Source organism: Jaculus jaculus, chromosome 5 (assembly GCF_020740685.1).
Source record: "Jaculus jaculus isolate mJacJac1 chromosome 5, mJacJac1.mat.Y.cur, whole genome shotgun sequence".
Taxonomy (NCBI): domain Eukaryota; kingdom Metazoa; phylum Chordata; class Mammalia; order Rodentia; family Dipodidae; genus Jaculus; species Jaculus jaculus.
Window position 1 is genome coordinate 142,415,418 of NC_059106.1, and position 12,933 is coordinate 142,428,350.

At 34.0% G+C, this 12,933-nt stretch overlaps 1 long non-coding RNA gene across 1 annotated transcript in view; it reads left to right on the plus strand.

The window, feature by feature from the left end:
* Positions 1–12,933, plus strand: part of LOC123460855 — a 514,919-nt gene that overhangs the window by 315,898 nt on the left and 186,088 nt on the right. The window lies entirely within an intron of this gene.

Genomic DNA, 12,933 nt, shown 5'->3' on the forward strand with positions numbered 1-12,933 from the left:
AATTGTGGAGCTTGTGGAGATTTCTTTTTCTTTCTTTTTTTAATTTGGTGGTGTTAGAGACCATAGAAACATAAATACCATCAAATATAGAACTCTTCGAGAACGTAGACATATTAGTTTCTGACATCAGGTCACAATACTATCTGTGATTATTAAAAACATTTGGGTTTTGGTAAAAATAAGTAAGAATTGAGAACAATTTGAATTACATAATTTATTGAAGTAGTTAAAAATTCTATTTTCATTTGCTGTTACTAATGAGTTATAACTGTGTATTTTCATAGTGTATGCATTTTGACAAAATTCTTTCCTAACTTCTATCCAAACAAATTACATTTTTTTGAGTTAACATTTTATAAACAGTACTCAGAAATGGAATAAATTACTTTAAAAAGAAAAAAAAATATTCAATTTTTGTGTTACATTCATTCTGTTTTTGAAGCATTCATTACTTTTCTCATTCATTTTGGGAATGAGAAAACAAATTCTATTTTGTAATATGGAAACTTCCAAAAATGCAAAGTTCTTTTTTAATCATCAAAATCATATTATATTCATTTACAGTTTTAAGTGTGAAGGATTGTTTTATGTTGTTCAATTATGCAACAGGCACATAAAAAACATCATATTGCAAAGCAAACTTGAACACTTTTTTAATCGCCAGGTCTCAGTGTGTGTGAAATGTTTACAGTAGGGCATTTTAGGTGAACATTCCATCATTGCAATGAAGTGCTTTGGTCTCAATAGTCCACATTCCAGCAATGAGATAAGCACACTGCTACATTAGCTAGAACATCATTATTGAATTTTGGCACAACTTCAGTGACCTTGGTCGTAAAAGATTAGCTATTGGCTGGATGATTTGGGATTTGGAGTAACAGAAGGAGATAAGTAAATCATCTGAAGACATAAACCTGTGCTATGTGGAAGAAAATATGCTGAATTAAAAAGTGACATGTTCTATACAAACTATTAGTAGTGATATTTTGTCAGTTTATTAATAAAATCTTAAAACTTTAAAAATTGGTTGTATCTTCTATTAGATTTTCCTGTGTTTTTACGTTTCTTTTTTTTTCTGATTGAATTAACTGAAGCATTTTTGTTTTTATTTCATGAAAAACTGCTCTACTTCTGAGCAGGCATATAGATTGATAGCCAAACTTTTTTCAATTTTTTTTTAGCTTTAGGTAAATGTAGCTAAAATTGAATAAAATATCATTTTCTTCACCTTTGACTCTTTAAAATAAAAGAAGGGTTAATTTGAACTGGTTTACACTTTTACTTTTAATTATCATCACAACATAATTATTTATATTTGATATCTTTTTAAAACATGGTGCTTGGATCCTTTTACAAGTAACCTGATCTATTGCATCATTAAACAATGATGAATTATGTTGTACTTTATATTCTCTCAAAATCAAGATGGACGTATCAGCTGAAGATTATTTTATGCTGATTTTTTTTCTTATAAATGGTTGCAAGAACTTTTCAAAGTTTTTCTTGCTTAAGGGTGAATGTCTGCCTGTCACCCTTCAATTTTGTTCATGCTCGAGACATCTCTCTTTTGAGCACCACCTAGGACTCTGGGGTTTTGCTTTGTTTATTCTTATTCTGTAGTAATTCATATTTTAAAAAGTCAAGTTTCTTATTGGGATTTAGCCAATACATGAATCAGTGTCAAAGATCACATGAAATCAGATGATTTGGATAATTTAAAACACTGAACTATTCAGCATAAATTAGTGATCATTGACATGTTTGTGAGGGTGATGCTCAGTACATGATTAAAATTGGATTGTGAAGGGTTACCAAATTTTTTGTTTGTTTTGTTTTGTTGAGGTAGGGCCTCACTCTACCTCAGACTGACATGGCATTCATTATGAATCTCAGGGTGGCCTTGAACTCACAGCGATCCTCCTACCCCTGCCTCCCAAGTGCTGGGATTAAAGGCGTGCGCCACCACGACTGGCAAGACTTAACTAATTTTATCAAAACTCCAAAATGCCATCATTCTGTCAAGAGGAACCATTTGCTAACTTTTACATTTCTACTTTGCTTTTATTGAAATATTATATAATATCACTTTCAAAATGCCTTGAGACAAAGCTGATGTTACAATTACCATTTCATTGACAAAGAAGTTAGTATATGTTAATGGGGAGCACAGATGCTTGAAAATATTTCCAATAATTTTTTTCTGGGACTATCAGTGATTTTTCTATTTATAGATATTTTGAAAGGAATAATTTACTTATTTGAATGGCTATATCAATGTGAGGAATATGTGGATTTGCTGTAGACTTGGGTTTATAATTAAAATAGAAAATGATATTGAAATTAATGTCATGGCATATTTCATAGCAACTAATTACAATGTATTAACATTTAATGTATTAACACCAAAATGAAAAGCTATACAGTGAGGTTGAGATAGATCCTCACTGCCTTTTGCTGAAGAACTGCTAAGACAGTGGTCTCAGAGGGTGATGCTGGCCCAGTCTGTGGGATCTAAGGTGCCTTAACCCCCACACTCAGTAATGTCCCTATTTAAATCTTGGAGTTTTCCTTCAGAGCTCCACATCACAAGTCTTAGATATTGTTGCAGAGAAAGATACCTTACTGCACCACACAGTCCTTTTTTCCAGTGGGTATGTCATTGGGATTTCCATGGCAGATACATTTTTTTTATGTGTAGTGATTTTTTTTTTTTTTTTTTTTTTAATTTTTATTAACATTTTCCATGATTATAAAATATATCCCATGGTAATTCCCTCCCTCCCCACCCCCACACTTTTCCGTTTGAAATTCCATTCTCAATCATATTACCTCCCCATTACAATCATTGTAATTACATATATACAATATCAACCTATTAAGTATCCTCCTCCCTTCCTTTCTCCACCCTTTATGTCTCCTTTTCAACTTACTGGCCTCTGCTACTAAGTATTTTCATTCTCACACAGAAGCCCAGTCATCTGTAGCTAGGATCCCCATATGAGGGAGAACATGTGGCGCTTGGCTTTCTGGGCCTGGGTTACCTGACTTAGTATAATACTTTCCAGGTCCATCCATTTTTCTGCAAATTTCATAACTTCATTTTTCTTTACCGCTGAGTAGAACTCCATTGTATAAATGTACCACATCTTCATTATCCACTCATCTGTTGAGGGACATCTAGGCTGGTTCCATTTCCCAGCTATTATAAATTGAGCAGCAATAAACATGGTTGAGCATGTACTTCTAAGGAAATGAGATGAATCCTTTGGATATATGCCTAGGAGTGCTATAGCTGGGTCATATGGTAGATCAATCTCTAGCTGCTTTAGGAACCTCCACACTGTTTTCCACAATGGCTGGACCAGATTGCATTCCCACCAGCAGTGCAGAAGGGTTCCTTTTTTTCCACATCCCCGCCAACATTTATGATCATTTGTTTTCATGATGGTGGCCAATCTGACAGGAGTGAGATGGAATCTCAATGTAGTTTTAATCTGCATTTCCCTGATGACAAGTGATTTTTTTTTTTAATCATAGTTTGTATAGGTCAGCACATTCAGTTGAACAGATCATCATAATCACCGAGCACAATCAGCTTTAGCAAAAATAATTAGCTTTTCTATTTGCACTGAACTGGGAACTTTCCTAATGATTGGACACTTTGTACAAAAGGTCACAGTATTGAAAAAAGTAGAACATGCCTGTTATACTTGGGATTTAAAACTTGTGCTTTGTCTCTCATACTGCATGTCAATATAGACTGTGTATCAAAAATATTTAAACAGTGATAAAACAATTACTGTAAACTTTGACTTGTAGGATTGACTGCATTCTAATCTATATGACAAACCACCTATCAGTTTTTTTTTTTACAAAGTACTGTTGTTATAATTGATATTGAATTTAAGACTTAATGAATACTTGACAAATGTTCTACAACTGACTTAATCCCCAAACCTAAAAGCATTCATTTAAAATTTTATAGTTACATTCCATATGATATATATTGATCTATGTGTTGTGTTAATTTTGTTAGTGTAACAATGTTTAAAAACTATTTGTGTTGCACATTGCATGTTCTATGGAATGCTAAGCTGATCACATATTCTTTATATTCCTTGAGTTATTCACATATATTCCCATAAGTGTTATTTTTAATCAATAGACAATGTTAGTTATATTTAGGTTATTTGACAGTCAAAAAGGTTGATGTATAGAAATTCTTATTGATATATGATTTTTCTATTTCTGAAACCTTTACATTTTCCAGGAAATGAATCACTGATGAAATAGAAATAAATAATAATTTGTAATTTGGTGGATAAAAACAGTTATAATACATTTGTAATATTTGTGGAATGATAACATTTTTCTATTGACATATTTGTATGCCAACAAGTTATTTAGAGACCTAATTTGTTACTAGAAGGCAGTCATGATTTTTAATAATGAGTAGTTCCAAATGCCTGATTTAAGATACAAGGTTTAGTTTTGAATCAATATATTTTAGAAAAGGTCTATAGGACCACCTCATGTCTAGAATGTCTTAATTTTCTACAACTAAATCATTAAGTGTGTGTGCAATTGTATTCATGTATTTCAACTTCTGTGAAATTTGTTCTATACTCTTTTTTAGTATATATATATATATATATATATATATATTATATATACTATATACTATATATACATATATATATATATATATATATATATATATATATATATGTGTATATATTTATTTGGAGAGAGAGCGGGAGAGAAAATGGGCATCCCAGGGCCTCTAGTCACAATAAATGAACTCCAGACATATGTGCTACTCTGTGCATCTGACTTATGTGGGTATTGTGGAATTGAACTCAGTCTAAACTAAATTTTGCACATATGAGATAAATCATAATAGAATTACATGTCACTGCATTCAATGCTACTTGAAATTGATTTGGAAACATAGCATTCCTAGGTTCAGTGGGCAGTAGTAGATGAAGGCAACTAATGCTGAGCCATTTTATTTCAGGTGGCAGTGGAGTACCTCCAGTATTCACGATTAAACTAAATAAATTCACAGCAAGCTTATAATAATTGATTCTTTCTTGCATAGCTGCCTTTGTGCCACTGATATTTTATATTCCATGATAGCAGGCAAAATTACCTAGATATAGCTGGAAAGATTGTGGGCATGCACGTTTATGTGGTGATTTTTGTTTGTATAGATGTGCAAGTAAAAGTGAGATATCTATATTTTCTTTGTCCAGTGTTAATAAAAATATTGAGTGAGATGGAAATAAATAATTAACCATATGGAAGACTGGCAAACTGTATGGATAAGATTATAAGCAATGACCATTGTGTCCATCAGTTTGTTACCCCATGACAAAATACCTGAGGTAATTAAATTAAAAGAAGAAAAGATTAACTTTGGTTTATAGTTTTGTAGGTTTCAGTCCGTGATAGATTTATCACTTAGTTTGGGAACTAAGATGAGGCAGTGTATCAATAAGAGAGTGGGTAGAGGAATCTTGCTAATTTCATGACTCAGTGGTTAAGGCACTTGCCTGCAAAGTCTAATGATAAGAGTTCGAGTCCCCATACTCATGTAAAGCCATATGTACAAATGGAGGTTCATGCATTTGAGGTTCGTTTGCAGTTACTGGAGGCTCTGGCATACCCATTTCTCTCTCTCTCTCTCTCTCTCTCTTCCTCTCCCTCTCCCTCTTTTTTACCTTCTGTACCCTTGTAAATAAACAATAAGGAAAGAAAGAAGGAAAGAAAGAAAGAAAGAAAGAAAGAAAGAAAGAAAGAAAGAAAGAAAGAAAGAAAGAAAGAAAGAAAGAAAGGAAGGAAGGAAGGAAGGAAGAAGGGAGGGAGGGAGGGAGGGAGGGAGGGAGGGAGGGAAAGGAAGGAAGGAAGGAAGGAAGGAAGGAAGGAAGGAAGGAAGGAAGGAAGGAAGGAAGGAAGAAAATAAAAGGACCTGCAATCTTACAAGTCTTTGACATTCATGTCTCTTATGACTTTATCACTTCCCACTAGGGTATGCCTGCTTAAGGTTCCCCAATCAAACGTCAGCACAATGATCTGTTGGTGTGTGTGTGTGGGGGGGGGGGAGGTAGAGGTAGGTGAGGGGACTTGTATAACTCCTAGCAGTCATGAAACTATTATTTCCAGAAAATCAACATTGTTCTTAGTCTACAAGTTTTACTGTGAGCTACTAATATATCTAAGAATAGGCTACTATCATTGATATTGTATTAGATGAAGCCATGTTCTTGATCAAGTTCCATAGGCCTTTAAATTGACATTCCTTTTCAACAAAAATAGTCAGGTTTTGGGTAAGGCATGTTGATGGCTAAATGAAGAAAAGACCAGAGAACTGAAAAGTCTTTACCCTATTTAGATCTAGAGATTCCTCATAATCAGCCCATTACTATTTCAAAACTTATATGCTCTCCTAATAATATTACTGGACTCACTGGTATGAGGATGGGAATGGAATCCTTTATCTATCCTGTGTACAGCATTCTTTCAGATGATTGACTCTGGCCTTGAAAGTATTATGGCAGTCATGAAAGCACTGGGTCAGATTCTCTGCAGTGTGTCCTGTCTCACCTCCACCCTGCAAATAACCAAGGAATTTGAGGATGACTGTGGTGTCTGTACAGAGAGAAAGCTCAAAGTACTAAATCAATTTTGCTTGAGTCCTGGTGCTAGTTAATGTTGTTTAGATGTAAATTAATTTAACTAGTGCTTATCTTTTGTATTGCTTATGAACTGATCATGATCTTTGAGACTATGAAGGAAAATGCACTATAACTCTTTCATGTAGTGTTTTCTTCTTCTCTCTCCAAAAATTAAAGAGAGTTATAAAATATCAAAATCAATCAATCACAGATGGAGAATAGGGAGAGATAGAGTTCTCTGGGAGAGTAGGTCTGGAGTTCAGCTTTTAGTGTTCTTAGTTAATCAATAGGCACTGAACAATAGATAATTTTGGTCACAGGTTTTTATCTCTGGAAAAAAGAAAACTGTGATAATATCTATGTACATAGGCTGCATTTCTAATGTGAGATTTCTTTGCACATTGGTGGTTCAAAATAATTAGAGGTGTAAAATAGCATAACAGGGAGAATCTCTCAGAAAACTGCACTTACATGTTTTGTCAACATATACATTATTATAACTGAGAAGTTATAATATATGGAAAAATGCAGTGTTGTCACTGTGGCCGCCTATGCCAAGTGGTGCACTTTTATAAAGCATCACAGAAGCAAATGCAGCTGGAAACCCTTACCTGCTCTGAAACAGGTGTTCCCACTTTCAAACTTGTCCATATCACATGCTTGTAGAAAATTAAATGTCAACACTCTTACAGAATAGTTGGCAGTTGTTTCACAACCTAGATATATAATATGTTGATATGACTAAGTTAAAATATAAAGTACGATGTGGGCATAAAACACATCTCATAAAATTACTTATTGTATTTTTATTGCTTATTATATGTTATCATGAGTCAAAAGTTTGCTGAATGTTAACCTGCTTGGTCAAAATCATTATTTTTATTTTAAATTTTTATTTATTTTTATTTATTTGAGAGAGGGTGGGGGCAGGAGAGGGAGAGAGGCATTCCAGCGTGTTTAGCCACTGCAAATTGAAAATAAACTCCAAACGCATGAGCCACCTTGTACATCTGTCTTATACAGGTACTGGGAAATCAAATATGCTTCTTTAGGCTTCAAAGCAAATGCCGTAATCACAAAGATATTTCTCCAGGTCCCAAATGACTCTTTTAGAACTCATATAGTTGACAAATTAATCACGGAATTATTATTTATCTAACTCCCTTATCTTAGAAGTGAATATAGTGACTCACAGGGGAAAGGGGGCCTTTCTGTTCTTGGGAAAATGAGACCACCAACAGGACTTGCATAAGTGGCTTGCCCATAGCACTTCCTTCCACTTTTATATTCTACCTTCTACATCACTTCCAATATGATTCACACAGTACTAGAAAATATTCTATTTTTACTTAAGTTTAGTAGTATATAAACATTGGTGAAGGGGCTTCTTCATGTATGGCACACTCAGGAAAGAGCAACAAAATACTTAACATATTACAAAGTTGTACAAATGTTGTGGTTTCTATAAAGTTGCACTTCAAAAAGTTTCTTGTTTGTAATTTCACTCTTGATTTATTCATCCTAGAACATTCTGATCCTTTAATGAATTTTTTTGAAATATCCATTTAAGATATTTTCTGAAATCTTTAAGATGGTCCTTGAGATTTTTTTAAATTAAATTGAAAAAAAAAAGGTAATTTTTTACCATGCATGGTACTCAAGAATATGGCCAGGTTAAAGGTATATATGTGTATATATTAATCATCAAGTGTACATATACATGTAACCATCTCAATATCAGAGCATCAAATTTCCTAGTACCCAGATGACTCTCCCATGTCTGTCTGACATGCAGCCTTATATGCAGTTTTACCAGGTTTGGGGAAAATATAACTATAATCATACAGTATGGATGTATTTTGCTTGTATATATTCAGTATTTTGAATCTTTGATATCTTTTGTTGTTTATACCACTAGTTTTTTGTAAATCTTTAGTATTTTTGTTTCTGATAATTGCATATTTTATTGACTCATTCTATTAACATTGTTTATTATTACTCTTATTTATTTATTTGTAAAAGAATAGAGAGAAAGAGGCAGATAGGTATATATAGAGAGAATGGGTTCACAAGGGCCTCTAGCCACTGCATACAAACTCCAGATACATCTGCCACTTTGTACACCTGGCTTATGTGGGTTCTGGGGATTCAAACCTGGGTACTTTGGTTTTGCAGGCATGCACCTTAACTGCTAAGCCATCTCTCCATCCTATTAACATATTATTTCTTACTAGTTATCTTTTTACATAACTTTTAAAATATGCACAGAGTACCACCAAAATACTAATTAAATATTAATATTATTTCTGTAGTAGCTGGGATATGCAATTATGACTGTTTAAAATATTATAGTAGAGTTCACTTTGTGCTCCTGGGCTAGCCAAAATTCATGCATCTTTAAACCACATGATGTGAAATGGAGGCATAGTCTTGCTAAGCTATTACAGATCATGCTTATATTTTGGGAGAGTTAACATGTGCACTTCTAAGTAGACACTAAATAAATATTTTTTGCATATTTGAACTTTTAAGTGTAATTCCTTAGTTCCTTTTATTAATTATGCATACAGATCTGTAATATAGGTTGGTATTAATATCCACATTTATTTTGATCACTTTCTTATTTCTGGATTCCTATAATTTTCTGACATAAACAAAATAGTGAAATTATTGTCTATGCCATGGAGTAATTTAGAATTATTTTTAGGTTAGGATAGTCATTACCATAATTTCAAATATGATAGGAGAAAATGACAAGACATGATATTTTAACCCTAGTAATAAATATTTGTTTCCAAGTCATAGAAGCTGGTTTAGAGAGACTTTTACTACTTTATTTTGGACTATGGACAGTTCTTGAAACTAAGTTCATGTTGAACCCAATTCACTCTACTAAGAAAACTTTAGAAATATTACTATAGAAGTTGAAAAGTACTTTATTGTAGAAAAATAAAATTCAGTACTTAGATGTCCTTAACAGACTTTCCTCTTGATATTTAATAGCCTCTATTGAATATATTCTTGAAGTGAAGTGCTAATTCATGTATTTATTGCATTAGGCACATTGATAAATGATCTGGAGTTGACATCTCATTGTTTCTTACTTATTCTTGATAATTAAATGACCACTTTTGTTAAAATCAGTAACATATAGTCACTATTATTATTAAAAGTATATTAAAATATCGTTTTCCATAGCCCTTACTTTCACAGAAAACACAGGTTAATATTGTAAGGGAGAGGACATCATATTTCCTTACCTCACAGTGAAATAACTGGTATCAATTGCTAGTTAAGATTGAACACTAATTTTATCTACTCTACATCTGTTGCCTAAATTACAACAGATTACATCATGATAAAAATTAGAACAGAATGCAAGTTATCAAGGGTGAACTGATGACATAATAAACATTTTCAAGGTTCATTTAAAAAAAAACGATTGTGTTTATTGTGCTAAAAAAGTTTATTTGAAAATTTGTCAACAGTATATGATAAACAATTGCTTTCATAGTTTGCTTGGGAGTTGCATTGGAAAGAAATTACAGCATCTACAAACAATAACATTACTTTTTCTTTATAGTATTTTTGTTTTCAACAAACAGCTCAATTTTTTTTTCTTTTTTTAAAATTAAAACTTTTTTTTGTTAGTTTTCTATTCAGCAAATACAGGCAGTTTGCTACCATCATTAGGCTCATCCATGACATACCCCCTCCCCATTGGTCCCTCCTTGTTGAGGTATATGGGTCGTGCATTGTGGAGTTAGCCCACAGTTATTGGTACGATAAATGTCTCTGCATATCCTGACCCAACATGTGGCTCTGACATTCTTTCCACCCCCTCTTCCGCAAAATATGCCTGAGCCATGATGGGTTCTTTTTTGACCTGCTTCACTGATGAGGTGTTGGGGGGTCTCTGAGGCTCTGGCTCTCTGATTTGGTAGGAGTTGATTTTTCTCTGTGTTGGTCTCCTTCCCACTTGTGCTGGTATCTGGTTCATCAAGAAAAGAGCACCTTTGCTTGTTTCGCTAATTTTTCTTAGTTTCAGCAGGGGCTCTTTTGAGGTATGATGGGGTGGCTCTCTCCTTAGGATCTGCATCTATCTGAAAAAGAGAAGCAGATTCTCCAGCGGAGAGTAAGTTAGTTCCAGGACAAATGAAATAACCCTTACTTTTTTTTATAGAGAGAGTTTAATAGGTGTAGGCCCTCTTGTAGCCCATGACTGATGGTAGCTTGATATTGGAGAGAGGGTTTATGTTTGGATATGATTCTGACTTGTTTCCCATCTCCAGCTATGGGTCCAGTACCACTGAGGGGATCAGTTAGCCAAATCAAGAGCATTTGGTTCCCCACCATGGCTGTGTGCCACTATTGCACTGGTGTGGACATCACAACCTGTTATTTGTTGCTAAGTAGGTTAGACCATGAGTTGCTTGGAGAGATATTGGTCATTTCCCCCAGTCGCCCATGTAGCACCTTCTGGCACTAGACATGCTGACTGCCTGGGGACTGACTCTCTCCTGTCTTCCAGCCATGCTGTTCCATTTTACGTGTCAGCTGCATATGGTGTCTTCAGCAATAGGGTCTTACCACTAACCTTTGGTGGGTCATCAAGTACTCTGACAGAAATCTGTCATTCTTTTAGGAAACCTTGTAGGTTTCTGAAACTAGTTGTCATTAAGTTTGCCTTTCCAATGCATTTAAACATGGTCCATTCACAACCCCCTAATGCAATGGACATTTCAGCATCCCAGTGCTGTACTTCTGCCTAATTAGATATTTTTAAATTCAAATAGGAGCAAAAAATAACTATCAGCCATGGCTTTTCTATCTTGTAATTCTATCTTACCTATTAAGCACCTTTTGAAATAGGTGAAATGCCTGAAGGCTCTGGAAAAACAAATTAATGGGAAAGTTTCAGAGAAAAATACTAGTTATTAGACTGTTTATCTTTGGCTGTGAAAGGCTCTAAGAAAATTCAAAGTTTTTTCTCTTTAACTGGATGCCATTTTGCATCAATTGGTCATTACTGACTTTGAAAAAAACCGTGGTTGTCTGATGTCAAAAGATTACATTCATGACCTGGATTTGACAGCAGCAGGAGTCTATAGAAGAATCTGGTTTTTAAAAATAGAATGCTTATTTTGTTCAAATTCATCAAAATAGGATACATGTTGATTTTCCTTCCGTTCTTTCTTCCTCCCTTTTCTTCCTTCTTTCTTCTCTCTCTTCCTCTCTTTCTCTTTTCCTTCCTTCCTTCCCTCTTTCCTTCCTACCTTCCTTCCTTCCTTCATTTCTTTCTTTCCTTCTTTCTCTCTCTCTCTTTCTCTCTCTCTCTCTTTTTCTTTCTTTCCTTTTTTTGAGAGTGGGTCTCACTACATAGCCCTCACAGGCTTCAGATGAACTATGATCTTCCTGCCTTAGCCACCTGAGTATGAACCACCAAGAATGTTCCTAAAGTGGCTTCATTTAATTATCCTTGATTATGTCCTCTTCATATCCACTGGCTCATGAAGAACACATTAATCTCTTTATAAGAAACATTACTGCATCTATTTTTCTTCCTGTAGCACTTAAGCAATTATTGTTGAAAGATATTGTATTAGTTATCAGTCTCCAGCCCTATTTTCTTTCAAATCTGTTATTTTGCTTCTTTGTTTACCTTAACACAATCCCTATAAAAAGGAATATGGGGGCTGGAGAGATGGCTTAGCGGTTAAGCGCTTGCCTGTGAAGCCTAAGGACCCCGGTTCGAGGCTCGGTTCCCCAGGTCCCATGTTAGCCAGATGCACAAGGGGGCGCACGCGTCTGGAGTTCATTTGCAGAGGCTGGAAGCCCTGGCGTGCCCATTCTGTCTCTCTCCCTCTATCTGTCTTCCTCTCTGTGTCTGTCGCTCTCAAATAAATAAATTAAAAAAAAAATTTTTAAAAAAATTAAAAAAAAAAGGAATATGGTCATAAAGAAATAAGTATAATAAGTAATATATAGAAGAGATACTAGAATAATATCATTATATGTGTATATATATATATATATATATATAATTTCAATAAATTAATTCCTAAAAATTACCTCATGCATAGGAATTATTTTAAACATCATAAACACCAATTATTTTTGATGAGCATACAAAGATTTCTAGGGGACACCAACAATTTATTGTACTTTAACTGATAATTTTCATTTGGAATTATTGACATTTGATTCTGCAAATAATATTTTCTTTGATTTAGTAAAAGAAGCAGTATATCAATAG